Raw genomic sequence first — 13088 nt, 5'->3', positions numbered from 1 at the left:
TGCAAGCACTCCGGTTGAAACGAGATGTACAAGGAACGATAAAGATCAATTACGACAACACTCCGGTTGGAAATGGAAGGTAAAGAATATGAACTTGAAAAGACAAGAGGATACTTGATGAAATCAACAACACACTGCCTCCGAAACAATTAAAAGAATGGCACAAGGGGTAAGAAAGATTTCAGACAACACTCCGGTTGAGAAGGGAGGCACGACTTGATAGGATGGGAAGAACTTTAAAAGAGGGCACGACACTCCGGTTAAATGGATATGCACGAAAAGAACATGTTCCTCACAATTCGAGATGATGAGTGAAGAGAGCAACATCACAAAGCCTTCAGAAGAAAGAATAGAAGATAGATCATTGGAATAACATAATGGAGAAGAAAATGCCAACTTGTACCACCAATGAGTTTGGAAAGCACCCTTCCAAGAAGGTTATACGGAGTTGTTGGAAAACCGACAACGAAACAAAAAAGCTTGTAGTGGGCTTATGGAAAACATCTCAAAACTGAGGTGAAATTCTGCCACTAACGAAAACAATATATTGGATTGATATGAACATGGAGACAAGAAACTTATTTCATCGGGAGGATAAATGAAGAACTTGGGTCATTTATAAGCACCACAATAGCAACATTCCTTAGGGAAGGCTTTAGGTGAAATATAACCCAAGATAACTCCAAAGAAGAGATTGATTGGTTGAAAAGGTCTCTTGAACGAAGAGAAAATGATGGATTTAGAATATGTCCTTCTTGACATTTGATAATCGTGAAGCAACGAAGGGAAATTGTCAAGAATGACATAACACCACCTCAAAAGATGAGATATGAAAGAATTTCACTGCGGAATGAATAATAGAAAGGTTGAACCAACAATGAAAAGAATTTGAAACATCTTAGAGAAGGACATTTGACTGATGGTAATTCATTCTTACGTCAACTTGGAGAAGAATTTGAGAGTAACTCCGGAAAATTTAGAAGAGTAAGGTAAGATCCTGGGAAAAGACCTGTGGGTTAGGGCCCACTCAAAAGATACACCGTTGAATGATTTAAAAGAGAGATTTTGTCGGCTGAATTAAATGGCTTGAATTTGATTACAACCTCGAAAGAGCTTGAACAAGAATCTTTGGGATATCTTCGGCACTTCGGATATGAATAGACAGAGGTGAACAATTACGAGGTGCACTGTCATGACGAAACATTTGAAACGAGGAAAAAAATATGATCGACAAAGCTTGACTTGAGTCCACCGGAGAAGAAAGAGAACGAATAATGATGAACTTGAGGCTCCGTTAGTATCTTCCTGAGAATCACCGGATAAGAACATTGACGGAAAATAATGGAGAGGCTTCCCATCAATAATATGGATACTTGATTAAGAAATCTGAGTCCTTGAGGAAAAAGGGTGGGAGGGCGGGAAAAACAAAGACAACTTGGGACAGATGAAACAAACATCGGTGAGAAAACTGAGATTTGATCTTGCAAATGGGGAGAATTATGGGATCATCTCGAAGAGAAGCACACCGGTTGGAAATAGAATTGGGATGACAATCTTGATGACCGAAAGGATTAGCACTCCCATAGAAATATGAGAACACCGCTTAGGAAAGGTATGGAATCAACACTTGACATTGAAGCAACTCGAATACCGCAACTCAAAACAAAACAAAGGATTGGCTTGCAGAATAAGCCAGAAACAAACATATGATAGATCCCATATCGTATCATGTGTCTGTTGGAAAGATATCCTACGATATACTTGAATTCCCACTTATAAATTCCCGAAACTTTCTGGTTATGCAATCAGGTGTTGGGGATACAAGGGAAGCATAATATCTCACCCAAACTAACAATCCTACATTCAGTTGTATCCATCCTTCAACACATAACCAAGAAAGCTTCGGAAATCATGTACCTCAACCTTCGAAAAGCATCTGTTATACGAGATATGGCAATACTTCCGAACTCCCTCCCAGTACTGGGTAGCGTCGAGGTTATCTCACCAACAACTGCATAAAAGAGATTTTCGATGTCGGCGAACTCAGGTATTCCAGAACTGCAACGATAAAATTGTGATGACAACACCTTAGAGCTCAACTCCCCGGGACACTGCCACAACCCCTAAATGTCAGGAGGCACCAAGAACAATGTTCTCGTCACAAGAATATCGAACGATTCCAAGATACCCGCGTGATCCTAAAAAATTCATGAAATTTGAGGAGAGGTAGGTCAAAACTTCTACGTCAGGAGGCCTCACCAGAACGACGAAGGGACTGAGGAGTAAAAACAATCCTACTCTCCGATATATATAATCCTAAGACTCAAAACATTTTTTTCTAGACTCAACAACGTTAGCGATTCGATCAAGCAAGGGGCTCCTAAGTCGTGGATGGATCTGATACCAACTTGTAACACTCATAATGCGGCTATATCTCCCACGTTTCGGGGCACGACTTAGAGGCATAGCCGCATGGTAGGTTTGTCGCATGAGGGGTAATCCTCACACAATCCCATGTACTGAATAAGAAAGGGATAAAGAATTGGCTTACCATCGCCACTTCACACAAATACAAGTTAAACATACATCATCCAAAGTACAATCAAGGTCCGACTACGGAACCAAAATAAAAGAAGACAACCCCCAAATGCTAGATCCTCGATCGTCCCAACTAGGCTCCACTACTGAACAAAAGAAAACAAAACAAAACAATGACCAAGATCTTCATCGAGCTCCCACTTGAGCTGGGTTGCGTCACCTGCACTGGTATCATCGACACCTGCAACTGTTTGGAAGTATTTGTGAGCCACAAGGACTCAGCAATCTCACACCCGCGAGATCAAGACTATTTAAGCTTATGGGTAGGATAAGGTAATGAGGTGGAGCTGCAGCAAGCACTAAGCATATATGGTGGCTAACTTACGCAAATAAGAGTGAAAGAGAAGCAACGCAACGGTCGTGAACTAGAAGTGATCCTGAAACTACTTACGTTCAAGCATAACACAAGAACCGTGTTCCCTTCCCGAACTCCGCCGAGAAGAGACCATCACGGCTACACACACGATTGATGCATTTTAATTAAGTCAAGTGTCAAGTTCTCTACAACCGGATATTAACAAATTCCCATATACAACATAACCGCGGGCATGACTCTCAAAAGTTTATACCCTGCAGGGGTGTCCCAACTTAGCCCATCACAAGCTCTCACGGTCAACGAAGGATATTCCTTCTCCCGGGAAGACCCGATCAGTCTTGGAATCCCGGTTACAAGACATTTCGACAATGGTAAAACAAGACCAGCAAGACCGCCTGAATGTGCCGACAAATCCCGATAGGAGCTGCACATATCTCGTTCTCAGGGCACACCGGAAAGCATACATGTACCAACATAACCCAAGTTGCCAAGGGACGGTCCCACACGGTGCTCTAGTTCGGACCAACACTTAGAGAAGCACTGGCCCGGGGGGGTTAAAATAAGATGACCCTTGGGTTAATTACTCCCAAGGGAAAGGTATAGGTTGTTAGGCAAATGTAAAACCAAGGTTGGGCCTTGCTGGAGGAGTTTTATTCAAAGCAAACTGTCAAGGGGTTCCCATAACACCCAACCACGTAAGTAACGCAAAATCAAGGAACATAACACCGTTATGACGAAAACTAGGGCGGCAAGAGTGGAACAAAACACTAGGCATAAGGCCGAGCCTTCCACCCTTTACCAAGTATGTAGATGCATTAAAATTAAATAAAATATATTGTGATATCCCAACACAAACATGTTCCAACATGGAACAAACTTCATCTTCACCTGCAACTAGCAACGCTATAAGAGGGGCTGAGCAAAAGCGGTAACATAGCCAAACAATGGTTTGCTAGGAAGGTGGGTTAGAGGCTTGACATGGAAACATGGGAGGCATGATAAACAAGTGGTAGGTAGTGCGACATAGTGATAGAGAGAACAACTAGCAAGCAAAGATAGAAGTGATTTTGAGGTTATGGTCATCTTGCCTGAAATCCCGCAAGGAAGAAGAATGGGTCCATGAAGAAGACAAATGGACGTAGTCGAACGGATCCTCACAACTCCGAAACGAAACCAAAGCTATCGAGAGAAGCAACCCGGAAAGAAGCAAGCAACATAGTAAACAACCACCACATAAACATGGCATGATGCACAACCAAGGATGATGCATGTCCGGTTTAAATATGCATGGAATGGCAAAGTGCAACAAACAACACTACAAATTAAGTGGAGCTCAATATGCAACGAGTTGCATATTGACGAAACACCACATCAATTATTTAGTTCACTCCCGGTTATGTACCCAACCAAATTAAATGTTCTTAACATGGCAAGAGGTGAAACATGAGTACAATACACAGTTAGGCATTTTCAATGAGGCCGGGAACATCAAACAACAATTCCGGTATATCCTCATGTGCGTTAGCAATTTTAGTGCAAACAACATTGTTGTAAAAATTCTTGATGTTGTTATCATGATGCGGATGACATGTGCAAGTTTTATGCAATTCTATGAAAAAGTTGATATGACTGAAGGAAAAGGGGCCATGGCAACGAATCCGAAAATGATGCCATGGCAACATAATGGTTCTGGTAACTCGATTGAGATGCAGGTGAAAACGATAGGGCATGAGCGAGTTGAGCAAGATGGTGGGATGCTCCCGACTATCGGGTTCCCACGGGTTAGTGGCATGGAAACGAGTGACAAATCAAACACGATGCAAACATAGGATGCATCTCATACAACACATGCATTCGTCATTGACGGTCGTCTCGGGGTTATACCTTCGAAGCGTGCGTTTTCGAAATGGGTCGAGTTCGATGCGGTGTAGGGGAAGTAGGCATTCTCGGGACGGTCATAGTGGAAGTAGTGGTACTATCGGTCATCGGTGATCATCGGGACGGTAGTGGAAGTAGAGGTACACGACATCTGGTCGGAAATCACGGTGGCAGTAGTTGTACCCATGTTGTCGTCGAACTTGATGGAACCAAAGTTCTCGAGGGTAGTCATGGGAAGTAGTCGTACTCGTGAACTTGTCGAATCCACGGCAACGGTTGTACACGGCGCTTGTGACCCATGGTTCTTCGGGCAACGGTAGTCGTACACGTCCGTAGGTGTTCGGAGTCATCACTGTTCGTAGCCAATGTAGTTGAACTAGACGAAACCCTCGGCGACAGTAGTAGTGGATGTCATCGGTATCGTGGTACTTGGCGATATCTGTGCATAGAGGTACTTTGCAGTTTCGACAAAGGTCATACACGTTTTCGTAGATGAACTTGACTGGTCCGAGGGATCTTGGTGTCGTGGTACTTGGCGAAAAACACGTCGAGAGTACTTATACTCGCATCATCGTGGAAGTAGTCGTTCGGGCTCCCGTGCGGACTTGCTGGTCTTGGTCTCGGCAACGTAGTTGTACAAAAACATCGTCGGACTTGGGCGAATCCAGAGACGTGCACGGGTGGTGGTGGTCGTCCATGGAGGGGCGCTAGTTGCCGGAGAAGGGCCACACCATGGGGCTCAGCGAGGAAGGCGACATGCAGGAAGAGCAGCTGCAGCAGGGCAGCGTCGCTGCAGGCACGAGAGGAGCAAGGCCATGGCAGAGGCATGCGTTGGGCGCTTGGGGCGCCGATGGCGGCCTCAGCAAGGAGAAGGGCGCGACGGGGTGGCCTGGGGGTCAAGGAGGCAGGCGGGTTCGTGGGATTCTTGTATGCAGGGAGGCCACGGACGCGGGAAGCTCGCCGTGAGGATGGCATGCGAGGCACTCCGGCAACGAGGCTCGCGGCAGGGAAGAAGGGACCAGGTCCCGGTGGTGGTGGTCGGATGGGTTCCTGCCGGTGGAGGACCAGGAACCAGCGAGCAGAGGAGGCAGGGTCGGCGCCTGAGCTGTCATCGTGTCCGTGGCTCTGGACGACGACGATGTGAGGTAGGGCACCATGAGCGGCTTTGCTGGCCTCAGGACCTAGACGGCTTGCCGACGAGGAGGCGCCATGGCGGCCAGGTTCACCGGCAACAAGCCTCGCGGGCAGAGGAGACCGGCAAGGGGCGGTGCCCGGAGGAGGCCAGCAGGAAAAACGTCTCAGGCGCTCGGGGTCGAGCTTGCACGCGAGGCCCTCGGGCACGAGGAGTTGGGGAAAATGGGTGCGGGGCTTCTCCCTGGTGCGTTGCGAGGAGAGGAGGAGAGAGAGGGATCGAGCATAGGGGAAGGAGCATGGGGATCGAGAGGAGGCGGGCTCGAGCGCGAAGCGGTTCTCTCATGGCGGCGCTGGAGGGAGGATCAAGGGAGAGAAGCGGGGATTGCTAGGGTTAAGAAGCGAGGCTGGCTGGGCCTTGTGGATGGTGTTGCTGGCCTAGGTGGGCCGCAGGGATGGGCCGACTTGGATGGGCTGAGATCCTGCACTTCTCTCTCTCCTAGATCCCTTTTCCCTGTTTTAGCCATTAAACAGAGGGTTTGAAAATATAGAGAGATATAGGAGAAGAATTGGAGCATGAGGCAAATTTTCTTGGAGTCACAAAAATATGCTTGGTCCGAGAAAATTAGAAGTGGCAAGATTGGAAGATATGAATTCAAACTCATTTGAATTTAATCAAATGGTTTGAACTAGGACTAGGGTTTTGAAGTGCCCAGAAATGTTGAGAAATTAGGTGGAGCTCGGGGAAGTGACGAAAGAATTTACAGGAAAAGTTTGGGGACCAAACTTGAAGCGGGAAAAGGCATGTGATTATTTGCAAGTGTGTCACGTAATTCCACATCCATGGAATACTTTATAATAGTTGCCTAACATTGGGAGGATAAGTTATAAAGATAAGTCACCATGTGAGTTCCCTCAATTTAAATAGATCAAAGATCTATGCATTTTATTTAGTTGAGTTTAAAAAAATGAAATGGCATGATGGCATGATGACAATGCACATGATGCAAAGCTGAAGGTAACAGATAAAACAAATCACCCGATAAAGCTCGAAAAACATGGAAGGCATTTGGAGCGCCGGTCTCGGGGCGTTACATATACCAACAAAAGAAAACAAATTCTTCTATGATTTAAGACATTACTTTTGGCATGATCGACATATTTATAAAGAAGGAGTAGATGGTATTATTAGACGTTGTGTACCTGAGCATGAACAGGGACAAATCCTATGGAAATGTCACCTCTGAACCTTATGGAGGGCATCATGCGAGAGACAGAACTGCTCACAAGGTATTGTAGTCTAGATTTTATTGGCCTACTCTTTTCAAGGATGCCCATAAGTTCATCTTATCTTGTTATGAATGTCAAAGAATAGGTAATATCGGTAAGCGTCAAGAAATGTCTATGAATTATTCACTTGTTGTTGAACCATTTGATGTTTGGGGATTTGATTACATGGGACCTTTTCCTTCCTCTAGTGGGTATACACATATTTTGGTTGCTGTTGATTATGTTACTAAGTGGGTAGAAGCTATTCCAACTAGTAGTGTTGATCACAACACCTCTATTAAAATGCTTAAGGAAGTTATTTTCCCAAGGTTTGGAGTCCCTGGATATTTAATGACTGATGGTGGTTCACACTTTATTCATGGAGCTTTCTATAAAATGTTTGCTAAGTATGATGTTAACCATAGAATTGCATCACCCTATCATCCTCGGTCTAGTGGTCAAGTTGAACTTAGCAATAGAGAAATAAAATTAATTTTGCAAAAGACTGCCAATAGGTCCCGGAAGAATTGGTCTAAGAAACTAGATGATGCACTTCGGGCTTATAGAACAGCATATAAAAATTCTATGGGTATGTCTCCTTATAAAATGGTTTATGGAAAAGCTTGTAATTTGCCTCTTGAGTTAGAACATAAAGCATATTAGGCAATTAAAGAACTCAATTATGATTTTAAACTTGCCGGTGAAAAGAGGTTATTTGACATCAGCTCATTAGATAAATGGAGAACCCAAGCTTATGAAAATGCCAAGTCATTTAAAGAAAAAGTTAAAAGATGGCATGATAAAAGAATCCTAAAGCATGAGTTCAAAGTTGGAGAATATGTTCTTTTGTACAATTCTCGTTTCAGATTCTTTGCAGGAAAACTCCTCTCCAAATGGGAAGGACCCTATGTTATCGAGGAGGTTTATCAGTCTGGGGCTATCAAAATAATTAATGCCGAAGGTACTAACCTGAAGGTTGTTAATGGGCAACGAATAAAACATTATATCTCATGTACTCCCATTAATATTGGAAGTAATATTATCCAAACTATGACACCTGAAGAACACATAAAAGAGACCTTCCAGAACACTCCAGAATCGTGAAAAAGAGGAGGTACGTGATACAGTAAGTAAGCGGACTCTGAAAAATCTGCAAAAATATTTTCTATCAATTTTGGAAAATAACAAAAATTAGGAAAATAAGAAACTACCGGGAAGCACACCCTGGTGGGCACAAGACACCATGGCGCAGCTAGCTTGCCAAGCGCACCCAGGTGGGTTGTGCCCACCTCGGGTACCTTCCGAACTCCGTTTTTCTATAGCTTGCTTGGTTCCCAAGATAAAAAATCTTTATATACCCCCTGAACCTATTGACCACCGTATCGCACAGAAATCTTCTGCTTTCTTATCTTGCTGTTTTCCTGATAGATCTGAAAATATGTCATCCCAAGACTCTGAGGGTGAGAGCTATGTTGCTGATTTTGTCGCAAGCCCCAAGTCCTATGGGGATGTGGAGCATTATGGCTGGACCTCAGAGGAAGAGGAATACTATTATCCTAGGGAGAAGGAGGAGATGAGCTCATATGAGGAAGAAACCCCGTTGCCTCAACCTGGGAACATGCATGTGGAATTCAAGAAGTCAAGCCTCCCCAACAAGGCAAAGAGGCCTAAGGTTCAGTTTATACCCTTCCGCCTTTTGCAGGAAAATAAGAAAGATTTATGCAAAAAGGTACTGGAGCTTGAGCAGGAGATCGGTGAATTGAAGGAGGAAAATTCCATCCTCAAGAGTAAGCTGAGGAAGAAGGACAAACCCTCTACTTCATCACCACCGCCTTCTTCATCACCAAAAGAAAACTGAGTATCGGGTATGGGCATTCCCCTTGGCTTCCGCCAAGCTTGGGGGAGGTTCCCTGGTATCGTATCACCACCACTATCTTTTGCCTTTACTTATCTTAGTTTGATCCATAGTTATCCTTTGCTTTAGATGAATAAAATTTTAGTTTGACTCTTTCTTTTCGAGAGTATGCTTAGTGATCTATCCTTGTAATCGTGTGCGAGATATATGATAAAGTTTAGTTTGAGTTTTTGCTTTCTTTACTTTCATGTTCCAATAAAAAGAAAGGAAATAAATGAAAAAGATCATATGCTAATCTTATGGTAGGTGATGACACCACATAAGGAAAAGTATAAGTAGAAAATTTAATTGGAGATTGACAAACATAGCATTGGTCAATGATGCAACTCATGAAAGAATTAATAAGGGAAGAGAAGATTCACATATAAATGAAATCTTTGCTAGCAAAATACTATATGCCAAAATTGTTGATGTTGACGTTGGAAATCTTTTGTGATTGTGATTGTCAGCCCCCATCAAAATAGTATATGCCAAAATTGTTGACATTAGACAAGGAAGACAACGTAATGATTTATATTTGTTCATATTCACATAGAAGTTATATTGTCATAGATCCTTCAACATGTGGTGTTTGCCCCCCATCTTTACTAGCCAAAAACTCCACACTAAGTAGAGATACTACTTGTGCATCCAAAAACCCTTAAACCCAAATCTTATTTTCAATTGTCCACCATACCTACCTAAGGATTGAGTCAGATCATTCAAGTAAGTTGTCATCGGTCCAATAAGGCAATAAAAATTGCTACTAAAAGTGTAAGATCATTTAATGTAAGAGAAGGTTGAGCATTGTACGGACTTGTGATAGCAAAGAATAAAAGCAACAAAATGCATAATAAAGGTTGATATCACAAGGGGCAATATAACGTGACATTCTTTTGCACTAAGGGGTTGAGCATACAAACAAATAAGCGCATGGCAACCTCTGCTTCCCTCGACGAAGGGATTATCTTCTACTTTTATGCAAGAGTCAAAGTTTTTCTTTCTATTCCTTTTTTTATTTCTCTCCCTTGGCAGGCATCATGTGGTGAGGAAACTTCTAGGCACATATGTCCAGTTGAAAATGGGTAGCATGAGTTATTATTGTTGACATCACCCTCGAGGTTACTTTGGGAGGCGAAACTATAAGCCCCTATCTTTCTATGTGTCTAGTTGAAACGCTTTGCTCGTGTATATGCTGTGAGTGTTAGCAATCATAGAAGACTATATGATGGTTGAGTATGTGTACTTGCCTAAAGGCTCCGATACATGACCCTTCCTGAAAAGATGATGAATTGTAGTTGCAAAGTTGGTTGAGAACATAGTTTGTTGGTTTCTAATAGAGTTTATGCCTTATACTTTGATAGTGTGATGAATTGTTACTTATTCATGAGAAGTCTATGATAAAAAATTTATGTTAAAGTTTGTTGCTGTTATAATAATTCACATGATGCTTCTATGTCCGTATTTTGTTTTTAACGACACCTCTCTCTCTAAGCATGTGGACATGTTTTTCGATTTCGGTTTTCGCTTGAGGACAAGCGAGATCTAAGCTTGGGGGAGTTGATACATCCATTTTGCATCATGTTTTCCTACTGTTATTTATGATGTTTTTATGCATAATAATGCTTTTTGGAGTAACTCTAATGCCTTTTATCTCATAATATGCAAGGTACACATAAAGAGGGAGAATTCCGGCAGCTGGAAATATGGACCTGGAAAAGCTCCATCAGGCCACCTATTCTGCACAACTCCAAATAAGCTGAAACTTCATAGGGATTTTTTATGGAATATATGAGAAATATTGGAGTCAATAAGTACAAGAGGGGGCCCACCAGGTGGGCACAACCCACCTGGGCGCGCCAGGGAGCCCAAGCGCGCCCTGGTGGGTTGTGCTCCCCTCGGCCCACCTCCGGTTCCCATCTTCTGGTATATAAGTCATTTTGACCTAGAAAAATAAGGGGAGGACTATCAGGATGGAGCGCCATCGTCTCGAGGCGGAACTTGGGCAGGAGCACTTTTGCCCTACGGCAGAGCAATTTTGTTAGGGGAACTCCCCCCCCCCCCCGGAGGGAGAAATCATCGTCATCATCATCACCAACAACTCTCCCATCTTGGGGAGGGCAATCTCCATCAACATATTCAACCATCTCCTCTCAAACCCTAGTTCATCTCTTGTGTTCAATCTTTGTACCGGAACTATAGATTGGTGCTTGTGGGTGACTAGTAGTGCTGATTACATCGTGTAGTTGATTACTATATGGTTTATTTGGTGGAAGATTATATGTTTAGATCCATTATGATATTTAATACCCCTATGATATTGAGAATTTTTATCACTTGTGAGTAGTTACTTTTGTTCTTGAGGTCATGGGAGAAATCATGTTGCAAGTAATCATGCGAACTTGATATGTGTTCGATATTTTGATAGTATGTATGTTGTGATTCCCTTAGTGGTGTCATGTCAACATCGGCTGCATGACACTTCACCATATTTGGGCCTAAGGGAATGCATTGTGGAGTAGTTAGTAGATGATGGGTTGTGAGAGTGACAGAAGTTTAAACCCTAGTTTATGCGCTATTCCGTAAGGGGCCGATTGGATCCAAAAGTTTAATGCTATGGTTAGAATTTATTCTTAATACTTTTCTCGTAGTTGAAAATGCTTGCGAGGGGGTTAATCATAAGTAGGAAGTTTGTTCAATTAAGAACAGCACCTAAGCACCGGTCCACCCACATATCAAATTATCAAAGTAGCGAACACGAATTGAATCAACATGATGAAAGTGACTAGATGAAATTCCCATGCACCCTTAAGAACGCTTTGCTTATTATAAGAGACCGTTCTGGCCTGTCCTTTGCCTCGAAAGGATCGGGCTACCTTGCTACACTTTTGCTACTACTATCATTACTTGCTCATTACAAATTACCTTGCTATCAAACTACTCCGTTACTTACAATTTTAGCACTTGCAGACATTACCTTGCTGAAAACCACTTGTCATTTCCTTCTGCTCCTCGTTGGGTTCAACACTCTTACTTATTGAAAAGGCTACAATTGATCCCTGATACGTGTGGATCATCAAAGTACCACGTCTTTCCTTCCACCGTGTCGGGGTGTCCAGTATCACCTCTAGGACTCTGGGCATGGGCGGCATTCACCATAGAACTACAAGGAGCTATTCAATCTTTGACATACCATTGTACGCAACCATGTGGAAAGGGCCCTAGGAGTTCTTAAGTAGTGTTTCCAAATTCTTTGCATTGGTACACTCCATCTAATAGAAAACCAAATCAAGATCCTAGCAGCAACGACAATCTTTCATATATCATCAAGATGTATAATGGCGATCAAAATTGGCTTGGTAATCAACCCAATAACATACCTCCCACTTATTTTGTTGACCTTCCGGGCGACGATGATCACCAACACAGTACCACCAAGAGACTAGCATTCCAGACGACAACTTGAGGAACAAAATTGCTAGGAGGATGTGGGATGATTTCCAACATGATTAGCTAGTAAGTTGTAGTAATAAACTTTTTTGTTATGTTATTCATGTTGTTATGAAATCTTTTGTTATGTTCATCATGTAATAGTGAACTCTTTGTTATGTTTATCATATTTGTTATGAATATTTCTGTGATGTAAGATTCTTTGTTATGTTCATCATCTTTGTTATGAATATTTGTAATAACGATTTCTTTGTTATTTTGCATGTTCGCCATGTAAGATATGTATGCTAAAGGTTCTCCTAAATTCAACTTGATGCAAAGGAAATGTTAGCAAAAAAACTTCACCAAAGGCAATGAAAAGGGTTGCTTCACCAAAAGGCATTTTCCATGTTACATTCATCTCAACTTGTATTTCTTGAAACATATATTTTTCACTGCACTTCTCTAATACTTGCGCTTGTGTAGACAAGCCAGGGGCCCAATGGAACCAAGGACTTGAGAAGTCCTTGGTAGATTTGCTTCATGAGCATGATGATCCCTAATATAGAGGTG

Source organism: Triticum aestivum, chromosome 2A (assembly GCF_018294505.1).
Source record: "Triticum aestivum cultivar Chinese Spring chromosome 2A, IWGSC CS RefSeq v2.1, whole genome shotgun sequence".
Classification (NCBI taxonomy): Eukaryota; Viridiplantae; Streptophyta; class Magnoliopsida; order Poales; family Poaceae; genus Triticum; species Triticum aestivum.
Note: the sequence above shows the minus strand (reverse complement) of the source record.